General features: G+C 36.6%; 1 protein-coding gene and 1 pseudogene across 1 annotated transcript in view; both read right to left on the reverse strand.

Moving 5' to 3' along the window:
* DLG2 (discs large MAGUK scaffold protein 2) overlaps window positions 1-14,375 on the reverse strand; it is a 2,300,776-nt gene that overhangs the window by 2,218,095 nt on the left and 68,306 nt on the right. The gene's annotated exons all lie outside the window — the stretch shown is intronic.
* Window positions 2,656-14,375, reverse strand: LOC142444291 (large ribosomal subunit protein uL1-like; annotated as a pseudogene).

Here is a 14,375-nt window from a genome sequence, read left to right on the forward strand (position 1 = left end):
ACTTGACAGATTTCTAGCTAAATTAACACTAAATATGATGAAGATATTTTCAGACCAAACATTGATATGGATAAACTCTTACTAAAAAGGATTAAGTGATATGTCAAGGAATCACCATATTAAAAAGGGTGGGATACAAGAAGCAATACTAAGGAAAATATTCCTTTCATGTACTCTTTAAATAATTATAAAATTATCCACATAAGGGGTCACATTCTTATTTCAATACTAAATACCGAGAGTTAATGCACAAAAAAGCAAGAAAAAATTACCACAAAGGTAAATAATATTACATGAAAATTAGACATACAAGTACAAACTGGAGAATCATAAAATATTATGAACTATTTAACACTTGAAAATGTAGACAGAAAGAGACATTTCTTAGAAAAAAATATTGTTTACTTAAATTTAATAAAGCAGAAACAGGTCATTTGAATAGACCTGTAAATATTTAAGATATTGAATCAGAAGTCACAAAAAAATATCATGAAAAGATGACTTTACAGGCAAGTTTTCCCAAACTTTCAAGCAACTAAAAACAAAATGTTCCAAAGAACAGAAAAACATAGAAAGCTCCCCAGTTCTTTGTGAAGTCAATGGAGTGTTAGTACAAAACAGGGCCCAAAAAAATACAAAAAGGAAAATTAGAGTCAAACCTCACTTATAAACACGGATACCAAAATATTAACTAGCATACTAGTGAGCCAAATCCAGTGCTGTATTTCTATTCTCTTCAGTATGTTGATCAAAATAGTATTAGTAACTTCAAATTTTTCTATTTCTATGTAAATATCAGCTCACTGCCAACAAGTTGATTCGGACTCATAGCAATCCTACATAACTTACTAAAACTGCCCCAGGACCGTAAATATTTACAGGCACAGAAAGATTCATCTTTCTCCCCAAAAGCAGCTGCTGACCCTGGTAGTCAACATAATCAGACCACTAACTTAACAACATCAAAAAACCAGCAAGCAATTCTTGACACTAACAAAAATAAGCTGTTGTGTAATAATTTGTAAAACCCAGTTATAATTTAATGGTTTCACTAAGATTTATTTGAAACAGAATTATATGGGTGTCTAATAAAATGTTCCAGGAATCAAATGCAAAAGTCTCCTTGTTGTGTACTTACTATTACATTTACATGAAATCTCATTATTTAAAACAAAGCTGATTTCCAAATCCAATATACAAACCCTTTGACGTTGAGTTAATTCCAACTCTTAGTGACCACACAGATGATTTAACTGCCCCTACAGTTTCCAAGGCTGAAATTTTTAAGAAAGTCGACTGTCACCTCTTCTCATGGTGCAGCTGGTGCACTTAGCTGTTATTCCGTGGTTAGCAACCAAGCATTTCACCCTTATGCCACCTCACTCAAACTCACAGCCACTGAATCAGTGCTGACTCACAGCAACTCTCTGTGGGTTTCTGAGAGCAGAATGCTCTCCTCTGGAGTTGCTGCTGGTGGATTAGAACTGCCAACCATGCAAATCGCAGGCCAACTCTTAACCATAGCACCACCGGGGGGCTCCATAGTATGCCACCAGAACTCCTTAAAACATAACTACTCCGTTTGAAATTTGAATGGAAAGACTAGCTGCCCACCCACCTCTACCCATTTTCACCATTTAATCCAGGATTCTGAAAAGCTCACATTGAAATCACATTAATTAACTAAAATCACTTGTAACAGAATTACATAGGGTCTCTTCATAATCTGTCACTTCCTTTTGACATTCTCAGGCGCATCATAAAGGGATAGTACAGCACAGTTGTTCTTTACAAAGTCAATAAATTCATTATTTTGCGTATAATCTAAGTGTTTACCAAGTAATTTAATTCTATATATGCATTGAGATCATTGAACCTTCACACATTTCTTCAGACTGGTAGGCTTTAATGTTGTAGCTTTTTATCACTAATTTTTTATTAATTTAGAACCATTTGACTCCACTAGAAAACCTAAGGGAATCTAGAGCCACAGATGTGGTAGCAGATGTAATGAGTTGAGCGGCTGATCGGATTTAGCAGCTCAGGAAATATCATAAGTTCACTCATGTGCACCAAACAATCAGAATGACAGCAACATAGAAGCAAAACCCCTCTACCATCTCACAGTTGAGCCTACTGTTTTTGTCTTCTTTTAAAAGACTAACCTCAATCAAAGCATGGCTATAAAGTACATTCTCTTTCATAGTTATTTAATATAGGCATAAGAAAATACCTTCTATTAGATAAATTTATGTAGTACTTGTTTTCTGGAAAACAATTTTGATATGATGGAAATTCAAAGTTTGGGTGAACTATTTAAAATAGTATCATATAAAATTGTGGGTTTATGTATTCATGCTGCAAGAAAACCAATACTAGCAAAAACGCTAAATGGCCTAAACATTAAATTATCTTAATTGTGGCCTCAACATTAAGTTATCTTAATTTGTGACCTCAGCATTAAAACTTTAATATTCAAATCAACCTTCCTAGTATGGTGGTGGAAAGAAATAGTTCATCACTCCAAATCTCAGTTGAAGAGGTTAGAACTCAGAATGCAGTTTCTCTCTCTAGTCAGCTATAGGAGAAAAAAATTTTTGACACTGTAAATCTTTTTTTAATTTTGAATAACAATAAGGTTTATTGAGCTGTGCCTTAATAAAGACGCTAGGGTTTGCCCATGGTGCTTTTGATGTACAAAGCCCAGACATTTTGCCAATTCTTCTTTAGCAATGAAACCAAACAGTTGACAGCCAAGTGGGTGTTATAAAAAAGTTCACAGTCTCTTATCTTCACATGGCCAATGGACACTGCCAGACACAGAACCTTCTTTATCTGGAACTGATGGTGATGGTGGATTTCAGCTTGTCAACTTTGACCACCATGTTCTCATTGTAGGTGAGTAGGGAAGGGAACCTGCCAGCCTTGTTCAGGCCTGATCCCCAAACTTCTTGTCCAGCTTCATATTCTTGTTGAGTTTCTTCAACAAGTGAGAGATGCCCACAGCCTTGGCTTCAACACAGTGCTACAGGTCTCGAAGGACACACAGAATTTGGAACAGAAGGTTGGACTTAAATCTGACAGTGCCTGAGAAGCATTTGTCCTTTTGAGGGTTATAGTTCTTCAAGTTAATCTGCAACTCTACTGTCTCCCCAAACTTCCAGTGTGTGCGTTGATTCCTAAATAAGACTTTCCACACTTCTTGTAGAGAGTGTTCCTTCAACCTCACTTTGCTCCTTTGGCTCCAAAAATGTGTCCTCTAAGGTCGCTATTGAGTTAGAAGTGACTCAGTGGCAGTAAGTATTTCCCTTTGAAGACTCTAAAGTACCATTTCTTTATTTCTATATTTAAGATTATCTTCTATAAGGATGGGGCTTCTTCAAGTCTACATCTAGGTAACAGTTACCTTGTATCTTGAATATTTTATAGAGTCAATGTAAATGGCTGTCTCTACTTCATATCATATATCCTTAGCATATTGATCTGAACCTGCATGGAATTACTGAGTGAATTAGAAATGACTAGGTGTGGAAATTACAGGATCTATGCCTGAAAATAAATGCTTTCATAATCCCTGATCTTTCTGAGGTAAGACTACAGCTGGGGTCTTTGTGTAAGTTCGTTAAGGAGGAACAGTAAAACAAAATCTTTTAAAAATAGTTTGACAAAAAAAAAAGTTTGACATCCGATGTTGGTACACTACCTCAGTATATCGCCATATAAATATATGTACATAGGCCAATACCTCTATTTTATGACCTAATGTATTTACATATGTACACACTTATGCTTATACCTCTATCCGTAGCTTTGCTTCCTAGATCGGTCCTCTGTTTCCTCTGCTCAGGCCCTCACTGAATGCAAGAACAATTTGTTCTAACAAACTATCATTCTGTGATGTTCACCTTCCCAGCACAATCACTGAAGACAAAATGGGTGCATAAGCAAATGTGGTGAAGAAAGTGGATGGTGCCAGGCTATCAAAAAATATAGTGTCTAGGATCTTAAAGGCTTGAAGTTAACCAAGCAGCCATCTAGCAAAGAAGCAACAAGACCACATGGAAGAAGCACACCAGTCTGTTTGATCATGAGGTATGTGCGGAATCAGGTAACAGGGACCAGAAGACCCAAAACAAACAGACAAGTAAAAACTATATTGTTGAGAACAAGGGGGATCAGAACCGAGACCCAAAGCCCATCCCCCGACAACAGTACATCCCATCACAAAGGGGTCACAGTGAAGGGATGAGTCAACCAGGATGCAGTAAAGCACCAATGAAACACACAATCCTTGAAAGAAAGAAAGAAAGAAAGAAAGAAAGAAAGAAAGAAAGAAAGAAAGAAAGAAAGAAAGAAAGAAAGACACAATCCTCTCATTTCTTGAGGCTTCCTCATCCCACTATGATGACCCCAGTACTGCCTTTCACTATGGGCTAAACTGGAACATGTGCACAGGTACAGAAAAGAGATAAGACCTCACACACATGGAACCTGAGAACAGGAATGGGAGTAGCAATACCAGAAGGGTAGGGGGAAAGTGAGGAGTAGAGGGAAGGAAGGGGGAACTGATCCGCATTATGGACACATAACCACCCACATCCCCCTCCAGAGGGATGAACAACAAAACCCATGGGACAAGAGAGACAGTGGTCAGTGTAGGATATGAAAATAATAATAATTTTATTATTGGAGAGAAGCTGATACCAAGGGCTCAATAGAAAGTAAACCCTAGAAAATAATGATGGCAACATATGAACAAATATTTTTGATACAATTGATGTATGGATTGGTATAAGAGCTGGAAGAGCCCCCAATAAAATGATCTTTTAATTTTCAAAAAGAAACAAGGTTAAAATATTGAAAGATGGGTTCTTGCATTTGATAATTTCATTGGTTTGCAACCTTCCTAATGTTGCAACCCTTTAATATACTTCCTCATGCTGCGATGACCTCCCAACCATAAAATTATTTTCGTTGTTACTTCATAACTAATTTTCTACTGTTATGAATCAGACAACCCCTGTGAAAGGGTCGTTTGACCCCGAATGGGGTCACAACCCATAGGTTGAGAACCACCAATTTAATGGGGTTTTTTGTTTTGTGTTATTTTAAAAATTAAGGGTTAAAAAATAGTTTGATGTTTTCATAATCACTAAAGTGGTCAGTAAGTACCAACATTCTTCATATTTCATAATGAGCTCTTACAGATTTTTTTTTCTTGATTTCAAAAATAGTTGGATTTTCCTTGTAACTCCAAGCTCTCTGTGGTTCCTGGGGTGGGGGAAGGGGGATATCTGTATTCCTAAAATTTCCTTGAAGCCTTCCGGTGCTCGATCAAATTTCAAGACTAATTAATTGGATCAAGACAGCCCTTATCCAATCCGGGGTATCTCAGGATATGGGCTTTCTCAGGACTGCAAGTCTGGTGAGTGTGATCTGTCTGACTCTCAGGTTTCAAGCCCATGATCCACAGAGAATGTGAGGGGCAACAATAGAATAAGCCAAGGTTCGTGATTCTCCACCCTTGACTTGGAGGCTTCCTGGCATACTGGGAGCTCAGAATGGTGCTGCTAGCTTAGGAACTAAATCATCTGCGCTGCTTGGTTCTGAACTAGGAGAAGAATGGTTTGTCACCCTGCTGCTCTCCTCAGCCTCCTGTGAAGGCCTTCATGGTGGTTAGACATAGTTTTCTCATCTAGTGCAGTGAACCAAATGACAGAGCTTGAGAGGAAAGAATCCAACCAATGTCATAGATCCAGTATGATGTGGTCTGTTGATTACTGCAGGCAGTGGTCTAACACTTGGGTTTCAAGCCTGTGGACCGTGAGTGGAGCTCGGTGGATGATCTGGAAGGCGTGAGTCAGCAGAGAGGTAAACCCTGGATGAACTGCCACTGCAGCTTGCTCTCCTTAAACATGCACTCAGACTAGCAGCTGGACTTGAGCCAAAATTCTTGTCTAATTCCTCAGTTCTTTGGTAACCTGCAAGTAACATCTAACTTCCTCATTTGTAATTGCTTGTCTCTGGGTTTACACTGTCCTTTATATTGTTCAGGAATTAGCAGGCTATTCCTAACAGGAATTATATAAAAATACTGTCTAAAGGTCAGGACTCCAGCATATATTTTGGGGGCACCATTTTAATCTATAATAATCCATATAAAGTAGACTCTATGATTACTGTTCTCTTTTTACTACTAATAAAACCATTAATTTAGAGATTAATTTAGCTATTTTAATTAATGTCTCCAAGGTCATTCAACTAGAAAAAGAAGCTTAAACCCCCTCGTATATGACTCCAAAGCACACACATTCTCTTACCTATTAACCCACATTGTCTTCCAGAAACCAATTCTTGTTTGGAGAATAATTAAAATTTTATGTTTGTTATCCATCTATTTAGAATCTGTTACTTTGGGGCATGTACCAAACAGGAGATGGTGTTTCTATTCATGTCTAAAAGGTGCCGACTTGTCAGCACCTAACAATAACTCATTAACAGGTAAATTAGGGTTCTAATGAATATATGTCATTTTTAGCTGCCAAGTACATGAGTACCATTCTTACTAGGGAAAATCCCAGAATAGGTATAAGATAGGTTCTTGCTTCCCATCTTACAATGAAAGACAATCGACATTATGGTCTCTCTCTGCTCAGACCTGACTCCTGAAGTCATGACAGAGAGCAAACCATCCCATGACAATGCATAGAGTAGAATAGAACATTGAGAAAAGAAAATATAGTGAGGATTTTTTACAGTATGGTTTTACCACCATAACTAAAGTAGGAATTAAGAAACTGCAATCCATTATTTGTTGTGAAGTTCTATCAGCCAAATCTATGAAACCGAGCAAACTAACACACTATTTTGATAGCAAGCATTCAAGCTTTGCCGGCAAGGTTACCAACTATTTTATAAGCAAATTGATGGACTCAAGAAAGCCAGACTTGACACTGATGGCAAGTACCACAAACAAAACATAGCAGCTGTTGAAGCTCCATTTTTGGTGACACTCAGAACCGCCAGAGCTATGAAACCTCACACCATTCCTAAGGATTTACTGTACCCAGCGCCCATAGACATTGTTCAAGTTATGATGGGAGTCGAATTTGTTATGAAATTGAGTGAAACCTCCTTATCTAACAACACTGTCCACAGAAGAATAGATGACATGTCTGCTGATATTCTTGATCAGGTAATCCAAGAAATTAAACCTGCTCCACTTCCAATATTTAGCATCCAGCTTGATGAATCTACAGACGTTGCAAACTGTTCACAGTTACTGATTTACGTCAGGTATCTTAATGTGGCAACTTTAAAGATGAGTTTCTTTTTTGCAAACCTTTTGAAACAACAACTATTGCACATGATGTAGTTGACAGTTGGTTCATTTCTGAAAGAACATAAGATCTCTTAGGAAAAGGTTTGTGGTGTTTTCACAGATGGTGCTCCAGCTATGCTAGAATGTTGATCTATATTTCAACGTTTGGTACTGAATGAATCACCAAAAGTCATTGGAACTCACTGTGTGATTCATTGGCAAATATTAGCAATGAAGACACTGCCACAAGAGTGACAGAAAGTTATGCAAAGTGTCATATGTTCTGTTAATTTTGTAAAAGCGAGCACTTTAAACAGTCAACTATTTTTGCAACTATGCAATGAGTTGGATGTCCTGAATAATGCTCTGCTACTTCACACTTATGTGAGATGGTTGCCAAGAGGAATGTTTTAAAACGTGTTTTTGAGCTTCCTGATGAATTCAAAACGTTTTTGAATCAGAAAGCAAGACCACGCAGTTCAAAGCACTTTTCAGGGCTACAAGTGAACTGCAGAAACTAGCTTACTTGGTTGACATCTTTGCCATCTCAAATGAGTTAAATTTATCAGTGCAAGGACCAAATGCAACATGCTTTGATTTGTCTGAAAAGATCCGATCATTCCAACTGAAGCTTCAGGTTTGACCAAAAAAAAAAAAAAATTGGATGAAGATTACATTTACATGTTGCCTACCTTATCTGCTTTCTTTGAGGAACCAGACAAAAGGATTATGATGATAATTTCTGTGAAAGAACACTTGCACATGCCTGCAGACGAAATTTCATTGTACTTTCCAAATCTCCCTGAAACCCCATTTGCACTTGCCAGAAGCCCATTCACAGTCAAAGTTGAAGATATTCCTGAGACAGCACAAGAGGAGTTCATTGAGCTTATTAACAGCGATGCAGTGAGTACTTATTTCTCTACAATGCCAGTTACAAATTCTGGATCAAGTGTTTGTAGTAATATACTGTTCTGTCTGAGACTCTGTTGTGCCTTCTTCTTCCATTTCCAACAACACATCTTTGTGAAACAGAGTTTTCCAGCTTGTTGGTTATCAAATCTAAATACAGAAGTAGAATCGTTGTGGAAGATGATCTTCGTTGTGCTCTTTGAAAGACTCCCCCAAGAATATCTGATCTGGTGAGAAAGAAGCTATCTTAACCTTCACACTGACGATGGTGTTTTATGTATACTGTCGCAAATTGTAGCAATGTAGTTTACTGTTGTTATATTAAGACTGTTATCCATGCTATACCTGCTTCAAGACAAAATTTCATTTATTTGTAATTAGAAATAAATATTTCACAATATATATTTTTTTAACTATGAAAGAAAACCAAATATCCCATTTTACAGTCTCCTGGCACAAGAGTATAAGCATGCAATCTAAGGTGAAACAGTCAAATACTCTCACCCAGGACTTGGAATCCTGAATGATTTAGGAGAGACCTTATGGTGACTATGGTAGAATCAAGAAAAATTTCTTAAAAAGTGTTAGGGATAGCTGAATATGGATAGTAGCCACTGGTATTGACAAAATGCCAGTGTCTAGATCATGCTCTGTGGGAAATTCTTAACTGAGCTTGGTTTTAGCACATATGTTTAGCCTGATTATGAGCCTCTCTGAATTTATGTCCTACCAATAAATCCCTTTTTTACATAAACTATACTGTGTTGGTCTGATATTTGCAATCAAGAACCTTGACAAATGCAAGTCATTTATTAATAAGTCTAATCTCTTTTATATTTGAATTAATAATAATAAATCAATTTCAAACCACTTAAAAGTTAAATTCATGTGTGCTAACAAATGAAGTGGGTCCTTCAAATGCTTGAAGAAGTGTGAATTCTTTTACATTTGAAATTGAATTCACTAATGCTGCTATTTATGGAACTTAGAACCCAAGTTTGTTAAGACCAAGTTTTTATCTAGCAATTGACACTTTCCAGAAAAGAGATTAATTTTTTTAATTAAAAAAAGTAAAAGTTAATGAAAGGCTGTGCTACATCCAACTAACTTGCATATGAAATTTTAATGAAACATTTCTGCACAACAGTTGGCAAGAAAATAATTTTAACTGCCTCAGTTAAGAACATTATCAGCTTCAAAACATTTAATAAAAATATTCAGAATATTGTATAAGTCTTCACCTCTTGCTTCTCTAGTCTTATGAATTTAACATAGGTACTTTGAATGCTACCAGATTTCTTTATCAAATCGCTTGTTCAAAGTATCTACTAGTAAATATATACATATACATACACACTAGTAAAACTCATTTCAATTTTAACTCCTCCAAAACTAGATTTCTACCATATATTCTCAGGCCAAAAAAGAAGAAAGATCATTTTAATCTACCTTGACTTCTCTATTTTTCTCATGTCAAACACTGAATCTACTAGCAGATTCCATTTACAATATATTTGAAATATAAATCTTGGTGATGTCAACAAAGCCAGAAGAAAGGGCTTATCCCTCCACGGAAACACTGAAAAATGAAGCAAAATCCATCTAAATCAACATTGGTAAAACTCTAAAAAATAATCTAAGAGTTATAGCAACACTGAATAGATATGTTTTATAAATTAGTCCTATATTTCTTCTGTGTGGACCCAAAGTTGTTTTACTATTACATAGCAAGCTGAGATCCAAAGAAGCCTGACAATGCCATATTTGAATTCACATACACCCAATTGTTTTAAAGTTATCTCTGATAAGCAATTTTAGCCACTTATAACCTGTCTGATTTACATACTCTAAACTGTCCAACATCTACCAGCCATACATAAGAAAAAATTCTGTAATTATAAGAATGTTGCCAGAATTAATGGAATACCAGTAGAAATGTTTCAACAAGTTCAAATACAGGAAGCACTCACTAGCCTATGTTGCCAAGTATGTAAGACAGCTACTTGGACAACCAACTTGAAGAGATGTATTTGTGGTCATTCCCAAGATAAGTGAACAAAAAGACTAAGGAAAGTGTTGCACAATATCATAATAATTATACATAAGTAAATTGTTGCTAAAGATAATTAAAAAATAATTACAGCAACACATCAACAGAGAGCTTCCAGAAATTCAAGCCAGATTCAGAAAAGGACATGGCATGAAGGACACCATTACGGATGTCAGATGGATCTGAATAAACAACAGAAAGTTTTGTTGTTTTTTTCAGAAAGGTGTTTACTTTTTTTAACTAAGCAAGGTCATTTGACTGTATGGATTGCATCATATTATGAATAACATTAGCAGTGAGAAGAATGAAAATTCCAAAGCACTTCATTGTCTTCATGTGAACCTATACATGAATCAAGAGGCAGTCATTTGAAAAAAACAAGGAACTATTTTATGGTTTAAAATCAGGAAAGGTGGGTGTGTCAGAGTTGTGTTCTTTCACCAGGCTATTGAAATCTGTGTGCTGAGCAAGTAATTCCTAAAACTGGACTGTGTAAGGAGAGCGTGGTAGCAGGGTTGGAAGAAGACTTGCTAGTAAACTTCAATAGGCAGAAAACACAACTTTGGTTGCTGAAAAGTGAGTAGTACTTGAAGCACTTGCAGATTAAATTCAAAAGCTGCAGTCTTCAGGATGGATTGCACTTAAAGTAATGAAAACGAAAATCCTCACAAAATATAAAGAAAACTTAAATTTTCACAAATGTAAAGAATACTAAAATCCTGACAATTGAAGCATGATAAATAGAGGGGAACAAATGAAGTCAAGGATTTCGTTTTACTTGGATCCACAATCAATACTCATAAAAGTAATAGAAAATCCAATGACATATTGCATTGAGTAAATCTTTTCCACAAGACCTTACAGGGTTGAAGAGAAGATAGAGGAATAAAATATAACAACATAGTTGGGGCCACTGTGAAGCCCTCTTCAAAGGAACTTTGAAAACAGCAAACAAGCTTCAGCAGCCTGAGTTCTGGACCTCCCCTAAAGAACAGAAACTTCTAATTACAACTCAGAAGGTGGAATTGCCGCAAAGAATCTTCCAAAAAGCCATGGATTCTGTGCTACAAGCAGGAAGCCTGGGCAGTAGTTGCCTGGCTTTCTAAACTTTAACTGTGACCTGACAATCCCCCTCCTTCTCACCCACTCCTGGTTATCACCTTGGAGGAAAATAACACTTCTCCTTCAACATACCGTACTTAGAGAAAGGTTGAGTCTTTACTTGAGCAAGAGGATTCACAGGCTTCTGCACCTTGGGACTGAAAGAGTCCTGACTCATTCACTGCATTCCAAGTGGATAGTTTAGGTTGGCTATAAACTGGCTCCCAACACCTGGCTAGAACCCCTGGGGACTGGACTGTAATGGAACTTCCCAGCAGGGGACAGGCCAACTCAGGAGAGGCACAGAATTAGGTGGGCATGTGTTAGGGAAGAGAATCAATGCAGCAGAGATTATTCTCCACGGGCCCAAGATTCAAAGTGCTATCACTTCCTATCTGTCTACCCACACCCAAACAGAATCTGGGCCCTTCTCAGACATACAGGGTCAACAGAAATAGCTCTGGTGGGCATGCAAGTGGTCTTTAAATAGTCTCTTCTCTCCCCTGTCATGTTGGGTATGTTGGCACTCCCTGGGCACTTGAGAGCCAGCCTCGAAACCAGGATTTCAATGGAAGAAATATGTCATTGTTTTCTGTCTTTGACTCCTGCCTGGGAGTAAGCTAGTGACAAACTGCCTGGCCACCATTGAGTATCTGGGTTCTAAAATAAGTGCATAGGGATTGCTTTGTGCCCAGAGACCAAAAAATATAAATAAATTACATTATACCTCAAATGTAACAGTCATTTTCTGTGCACATTTAGAAACAAGATAAACAACTAAATTAACTACAATATGTGGACTCTAAGGAGGTCTTGGAGGAAGAGAGTTTTGGATCTTCCCATAAAGGAGATTATGGCAATGATCTTCTGAAACCTTAAGATACTGGAGGGAAAAATGATAGGAATACAGAAGAAAACAAAGGGAATACCACTCAGGAACTCAAGAAGGCACTACAAGACTAATCTGACAAAACAAATGAAACCATAGAAATAACTCAACAATGTCAAATAGAATCCAGAAGGCAAACACTGCAGTACTAGAGCTGAACAACACTTTCAAAGTAAAAAGCAGACGGATTGGAATCAAGAACCAATGATCTTTAAGACAAATATTTCTGGACCCAAATACAAGAAGAGCAAGCTATTTTCAAAGTTGAATAAAACCTAATGATTCTATAGAATACAATCAAAAAGAACAATTTACATTTGATAAAGATCAACAAGGGGGAGAGAAATATTCACCATATAAAATAGTTTCTGAAGTATTAGATGAGCATTGCCCTACTACTATGACAGAACACACAATTATTCAAGAAGCCCAGAGAACTCCAAACAGAACAGACCCCAAAATAAAATCACCATGACATATTATAGCTAAACTTTCTAACATCAAAGCAAAGGAAACAATTCTGAAAGCAGCATGGGACCAAAAAAATCACACTTAAAGGCCAACCAATCAGGATAAGTTCAGATTTTACTATCAGAATCATGTACGCAAAAAGACAATAGTTGATATATTTAAAATTTTGAAAGAAAAAATTGTCCTCAAATATGAGGCAGAAATAAAATCCTTTTTAGATACTGAAAAACTAAAGAGATTTGTGAAAACAAGACCACCCTTACAAAAAGTATTAAAAGTAGCTCTTTTGACAGAAAATCAACAGCAAAATGAACAACCTAAAATTACCATTAATGACATTATTCTGGAGAAAACACTCTACTTAAGTAATACACAAAGTGAAACAGAACTATACAAACCAAAATAAAGAATCCCAGAAAACATTTTTGCAACAAAGACAGCAGCAAAAAAAAAAAACAAAACAGAGGGAACAGAGTAAATAAGTAACAATTGAATCGAGAATATATCTAATTGTTCACCAAAGACAACAAACTGCTCTGAATTTGGAACAAAAACCACACCAAAAATGATTTTTAAAGAAAAAGTTAAAACCTCAACAAAATAAAAAGATAATATAAAGCATGTAAATCAGTAACATAAATAAAAAGAAATACCAAAAAAAAAGTATCCTAAACCATTGGGCAACCTACCCAAGGAAAAAGAGAAAAAGGAAGTGTTGTGAATGGGAAATTAAATGGGTGACATTACAACAGAATCAACTGAGATAAAAGGAGATAATCCTCAAAGATGCCACTTCGAGGAGTAAGGTATTCCTGACCCAAGCCACGGTATTTTCACTTGTCTCAAATGTATGTGAAAGTTGGACATGAATAAACAAGGCCTGTTGGCACAATCATTACATGTTGGGCTGCCAACCGCAAGGTCAGCAGTTCAAACAAACCAGCCACTCTGTAGGAGAAAGATGAGGTTTCCTACTCCCATCAATGGTTACAGACTCAGAAACCCACAGGGGCAGTTCTATCCTGTCCGATAAGGTCACTATGAGCCAGAAATAACTCAATGGAAGTGAGTAGTATTGTAATATAAGAAGAATTAATGCATTTGAATTATACTGAATTATACTATTGGCAATGAATATTGAAAAGTATCATGGACTTCCAGAAAACACAATTAAAGTCAAAATGGCTCCTTAGACGGGACAATGGCAAAACTTCCCCCCCCCCCCCATACTTTGGCAGTGTATCAATGCTAGATTAAATAGAGGGTCAGCAAGAGAAGAAAACCTTCAAGTTGACACTGTGACTACAACAATGGGCTCAAACCTATACCATATATAATTCACGTATCTTACAATTCAATTCAATAATTCAGTCAAGAAGAATTATACAATCCTTACTGAAATAAGTTTTAACCACAGATATATAATGATTGCTTTATTCATTTATTTTACAAGTCTTATAGAAAAAAGGAAAGTCACAAACCAAAAATACAATACTCTTCTTTCTATTTACCCACATAGTTACTCTCACCAGTTGTCTTTGCTTATATTTCTTTGCTTGGTGTCCTTTCCTCTCATTCTTTAGCATTTCTTGTAGGATAGGTGTATTAGCTACAGATTCTCTTTTGATCAT

The sequence above is a fragment of the Tenrec ecaudatus genome, chromosome 4 (assembly GCF_050624435.1).
Source record: "Tenrec ecaudatus isolate mTenEca1 chromosome 4, mTenEca1.hap1, whole genome shotgun sequence".
Classification (NCBI taxonomy): domain Eukaryota; kingdom Metazoa; phylum Chordata; class Mammalia; order Afrosoricida; family Tenrecidae; genus Tenrec; species Tenrec ecaudatus.